Source organism: Pseudochaenichthys georgianus, chromosome 5 (genome assembly GCF_902827115.2).
Source record: "Pseudochaenichthys georgianus chromosome 5, fPseGeo1.2, whole genome shotgun sequence".
NCBI lineage: Eukaryota > Metazoa > Chordata > Actinopteri > Perciformes > Channichthyidae > Pseudochaenichthys > Pseudochaenichthys georgianus.
The window spans coordinates 19,100,188-19,106,187 of record NC_047507.1 but is presented as its reverse complement, the minus strand read 5'-3'; the positions used below and the strand labels follow the sequence as shown (position 1 = coordinate 19,106,187).

Below are 6,000 nucleotides of genomic sequence, written 5' to 3'. Positions count from 1 at the left end.
TTGACCGTCGGTCAGGTGATCCAGCAGTGAGTAAAGGTGAGTCAGAAAAAGACGAGCGAATATCGTCAACCTTTTTTTCAAAGTAGTTAACAAAGTCGCTTGACAGAAGGGAGGAGGGGGGAGGGGCTTTGGGAGGGTCCAAGAGGGTGGAGAAGATGGAAAATAGTTTTTTAGGATTGGAATAGGAAGATTGGATCTTGTCTTGAAAGAAAGTGCTTTTTGCCTGAGAGATCGAAAAAGAGAAAGAGGAGAGGAGAGCCTGATAGGTTAGGAGGTCGTCGCGGTGTTTGGATTTCCACCATTTCCGCTCTGCTGCCCGAAGGACGGTTCTATTAGCACGCAGTGCGTCATTTAGCCAGGGAGCAGGAGGAGACTGACGAGCCTGCCGAGATGTGAGAGGACAGAGAGAGTCCTTAGAGGAAGAGAGAGTAGAGAGGAGAGTTTCTGCAGCAGAGTTTGGAGGCAGGAGTTGGAAGGAGTCAGAGGAAGGGAGGGCTGAGAGCACCGAGGAGGCAAAAGTAGAGGGGGAGAGGGAACGGAGGTTACGGCGGACAAGTGCAGGATGCGAAGAGATTAGTTTGTTATGTTTGGAAAGGGGTAGAGAGAATGAAATGAAGAAGTGATCGGATGTGTGGAGCGGGTTTACAGAGAGGTTAGAAGTAGAGCAGTTCCTTGAGAATATGAGATCAAGGACATTGCCAGCTTTATGAGTTGGTGGGGATGGAGACAGTGAGAAAGAAAAGGCGGTTAACAGAGATGTTAGTTCGTCTATCTTCCCCGTCTGGAGGTTGAAGTCTCCGAGAAGTACAGCGGGAGGGCCGATTTCAGGGATGTGTGAGAGGAGATGATCTAAGTCCTCCAAGAAGTCCCCCAAGGCGCCTGGTGGACGGTAGAGAACAACAATGGTTAGTTGTATAGGATGGGTCACTGTGACGGCATGGAATTCAAAGGTGGAAGGAGTGAAGTTAGGTAGCTTGAATCATAAATATATCAGCCATTAAACAACATCTTACATTTCTTTTCACACAATACGTCTCCTTGCAGTATCAACACTAATTCGGCTCACTTTTATATTTGATCCAATTGGTAGATAGGCTGTATTTACACCATAAAGGTGCACAGCTGATATAAAGGGACACCTGGTGGTTAAAGCATGTTATTGAATTTCAATATTTTTATTATTAGATATTAATACGATCCCTATAAAGTATATTCATTACTCGTTATTCTCTACTAATTGTTAATTAAAGACTGTATGTAATGACTATTTTGCACATCCCTTTCAAGATTTCAAGATTTTCTAAGGTTTATTGACATATCATATAGGCCTACACAACTATGGTGTAGTTCTGCACTGAATGAAAAACTTGGGTCGCAGGTTCCTCAATAGTGCATTACAAGACATCTATCAATATTTGTGCATACCTCCAGCAATGTTAACTATGTTGAAGCACTTATTTTAACTGATATTATACATAATGTATTATACTCTTATAAGATGTATGTAGATATTTCATCTCCGGCCTTGTCAGGTATTGAACAATCAATAAATAAAGAACACAGAATTGTTGAATATAAAATACAGAATTTATGTGATTATACTAAATGATTTTCAAATAAACACAACTGCATATTTAACTGTTACACATGCTGATGTAACGCAAATGTTCCAACTTGGGATCAATAAAGTATATCTTATCTTAAGCTGATCGATGGCTACTGTCATATTTGCAAAATGTGCCTCTGAACCTTGACAAGTGCATGTTTCAGGCTTATCAATTAATGTAATGTAATGTTATCACAGGGGTCACACACATAAGACCAGCTGTTAAATAAAGCTCTTCTGACCTTAGCTGGCATGTGGGTATATATATTAATACTGCCCATAATGGGCACAAGCAAATTTCACCCATTTATTAATTATATGTTTTAAATGTGAGTGTTTCCTATCCCCTAAACCTCCAGGGATGTACACAGTTTAATACTGGCAACTTCTTATTATGGGAAATACGAAAACGTCTTTTAAAACTACAACTCCCAGTAGAGACGTGCCATAGAGAACATGTTGCGAAACAGAATAGCCAGCATGTGTAGTTCTGGGGACGGGGTGGGGGAGGGGGAACGCGGTGGACACGTTCAAATCCAGTTTTGGACAGTCTGCCGTGGTTCCATCCCATTTCAAGTGCTGTTCGAGAATCGGCTTAACCCTCGGAGCACACTCTCCAATCACAGAGCTTGAGGACTATCACGGGGTTTGTCAAGAGCACATGGTGTAGTCCAAACGATAGCTGGGGATTCTGGGTAGTGTAGTGTCTTCTGCCATCCTTTACTCCTGGGAATGGACGCTCACATTACCTTTAAGGGCAGCCGACATAAACGAATGCCGTGCTTCCATGAGCGTCAAATCCCGACGCAGATGGGAATACATTGCAATCAGTTGAAAGCTATTTGCGTCCCTTTATGACGCTGAAGGAGCCTAGGAGCGTCACAATTGGACGCCACGGACACTGACCAAACGTCGCTATTGGACGCTTAGGGAGTGAGAGTGTGTTGGATAGTGAGCACTTCTCCTTTGCCGAGATAATCCATCCCACGTCACAGGTGTGGCATATCAAGATGCTGATTAGTCAACATGATTATTGCACAGGTGTGCCTTAGGCTGGCCACAATAAAAGGCCACTCTGAAACGTGCATTTTTGCTTTATTGGGGGGCCTGGGGGGGTCCGAAAACCAGGCAGTATCTGGTGTGAGTGGTAGGGTTAGGGTTAGGGTAATGTTGTGAATCGAGTGGCCCATGGTGGTGGTGGGGTTATGGTATGGGCAGGCGTATGTAATGGACGACGAACACAGGCCACTCGATTCACAACATTACCCTAACCCTAACCCTACCCCTACCCCTCACACCAGATACTGCCTGGTTTTCGGACCCCCCCAGACCCCCCCAATAAAGCAAAACTGCACGTTTCAGAGTGGCCTTTTATTGTGGCCATTCTAAGGCACACCTGTGCAATAATCATGCTGTCTAATCAGCATCTTGATATGCCACACCTGTGAGGTGGGATGGATTATCTCGGCAAAGGAGAAGTGCTCACTATCACAGATTTTTTCAGATTTGTGAACAATATTTGAGATAAATGGTTATTTTGTGTATATAGAAATGTTTTAGATCTTTGAGTTCATCTCATGAAAAATTTGAGCAAAAACAAAAGTGTTGCGTTTATATTTTTGTTCAGTGTATATAGGCAAGGCAAGGCAAGGCAAGTTTATTTATATAGCACTTTTCAACGCAAGGCAATTCAAAGTGCCTTACAAAAAAAATGAAAGACATTAAGCATTAAAAAAGAAAAGCTAATAAAATAAACATTAAGGAAAAATACATGGATAAAAGTTACAGTGCAGTCTAAAATATTTATAGTTCAATTAAACATTACAAGAAAAAGTACATGGATAAAAGTTACAGTGCAGTTTAAGATATGAATAGTTCAATTAAAAGCAGCGACAAAAAGAAAAGTCTTCTTGCTGGATTTAAAAGTAGTAAGAGTTGCAGCGGACCTGCAGGTTTCTGGGAGTTTGTTCCAGATATTTGGAGCATAATAACTGAACGCTGCTTCTCCATGTTTAGTTCTGACTCTGGGGACAGAAAGCTGACCAGTCCCTGAAGACCTGAGAGATCTGGATGGTTCATAATTTAGCAGGAGGTCAGAAATTTATTTTGGGCCTAAACCATTCAGTGCTTTATAAACCAGCAGCAATATTTTGAAATCTATTCTTTGACACACAGGAAGCCAGTGTAAAGACTTCAGAACAGGAGTGATGTGATCCACTTTCTTAGTGTTAGTGAGGACTCGAGCAGCGGCGTTCTGAATCAGCTGCAGCTTCCTAATAGATTTTTAATATACTCAAACATTTAAAGATGAATCACATTTCTTTGATATCTAGGTCTGTAAATGTAACATACCATATTTTGAAATGGGTTACAATGAACTCTCTTGGGTGTTTCTTTGCTTTCTGTCCAATGTATGGTGGGAGATTCGAACATGCCTTTGTGTCCCTGAACAAGAAGAAAGACAAGATAAAACATATCCAAATATATATTAATGAATTCATAGTGCTGTATAGGTATTTATAATATCGCATCATTAAAAACTCATGTTATATTATTCAAAACTCACTTCCCTCATTATGAGTTGGTGATGTGGTGTTGTGTTAACGCTTCAGAGGTTGATGATAGATGCTGGTAATATAAGCTGCATGTTTTCACCTTTGCAATTTAAGGCTCCCTCTGGTGTTTATAAGATGTCACTGACCTCTTCCACAAACATTTATAAACACATCTTGTTCAAGCAATTAACACCACCAAGAAACTGACAGCACCCAAGAACCCTCTTGTAATGCGGTCATTCCAAAGTAATACACAAGGGCTACAGTTCGCTATTATTTTCAGCATACAGTTGAAACAGCAAGACCAATAATAGTGACTTTAAGAATTGTAAACATTATTTGCTCATCGGCATGTTGACGCCAAATGTCCTCTACTTACAAAAAGCCATAAGCTTCCAAATTCATGTATGTCAAATGGAGTGATGGGGTCACTCCCCACTTCTCACCTTCACCACCACTAATCCCAAAGGCTTTACTGCAAGATGGACAAGTAACCACTCCAGACCTAATTTTAACCCACAATCCGCAACCCCTGCCCCAACTCCGTTGAAAGACTGCAAGACAATAATACTATGAGCATCCAATTGTAATACAGAAGTACTTAAAAATAAGTACGTACAAAGAAAATACATTCCTGAGATGGCCAGGGATTTTTAAGTAACAGCTGCACAGTTAGTGAGCTTTAGATATTCATCCTTGTTTTACAAACCAAACGGAAAGCAATAAAAGTTGTAAACGTTTTGTCTTACTGTTCTAATCCCACTATACGATTTCAAATAGTCTGAATGTCTCCCATATCACAGCATACAGTCAAACTCAGGGTTTGAAGTAAGCTATTTTAGTGAACTTTAAAACACACGCACAACACCTACAGAAGTTAAATTGTATATAATCAAAACAACAATCACTATAATAACTAGGTAACAAAGTGTTTGTACTTACGGAGTTGAGGATGGATGCTACTGTGACTTTAAATATCTGTCTGTGCACTTTATCCCGGCTTGTAGACTGGAATGTTGCTCAACTCTCACCTTGGTTTGCAATCCTGAGCCCAGTTGTTGCTGCTTGACAAAAGAAGAAAGTGACAGAGGGAGATCAAAGCCCATAAAAAAACACAATAAGCCCCTTAACAATTTGGCTTGAGTATCAATACAAGGCTGGTGCTATATTTGAGTTTTGCCCTAATAAGAGAGAAGATTTAAAAGGACGTATCATGTAACACATATTCATTGAAGACAGAGGCTCATTATATCTTGTGTGTAACCACTTCACAATTTCTTCTACTTATCATCTGCTATATAAATAGATACCCTTTTTCTAATTGAAACGATGCCTAATGCCTGTCTACCCAATACAGTCTGGTCTACCCATACTTTTTTGTGCCACAACGTTCTTGGCAAAATCTTTTGGTAATGAGTCCACTTGCACTGGAAGAAGGAAACATGTTCTTTGTACATACTTTAATAAATAAAACAGCTTCGAATTGAAAACGCTAACATTATAATCACTGATAATGAGTCATAGTGAGGTTATTTGTAAACATAAAGGAAATAGAGCTGGAGTACATCACTCAGCTGCTCTACATTTAGGGGTTGCCTGTGGCTCCTTTGTTTATCCCTTAAGAGCAAGAATGAGAACAGCTGTTGGCACTGTTTCGAGAAACAATCCCCTGGCAATCTTTTCCTTTTCTTTAAAGCTCATTGGAACTCATTTCATTTTAAAATAATTTCTTACTTGTAAGGACTCTGAAATCCTATATCAGTGACATTTTAAAGCTTCATCGCAACACACCAAGGTTGCTACTGCTGAGCCAAGGGACATGTAAGAGATACATTAGTC

General features: G+C 40.4%; 1 long non-coding RNA gene across 1 annotated transcript; it reads right to left on the bottom strand.

Moving 5' to 3' along the window:
• Positions 1 to 357: 357 nt before the first annotated feature.
• Positions 358 to 5,183, bottom strand: LOC139433820 (uncharacterized). Its single transcript, XR_011643224.1, has 3 exons — positions 5,104 to 5,183; positions 3,959 to 4,051; positions 358 to 879 (listed from the first exon to the last, which is right to left on the bottom strand). It is a non-coding gene; the product is annotated as an uncharacterized lncRNA (long non-coding RNA).
• Between the last annotated feature and the right edge of the window lie 817 nt (positions 5,184 to 6,000).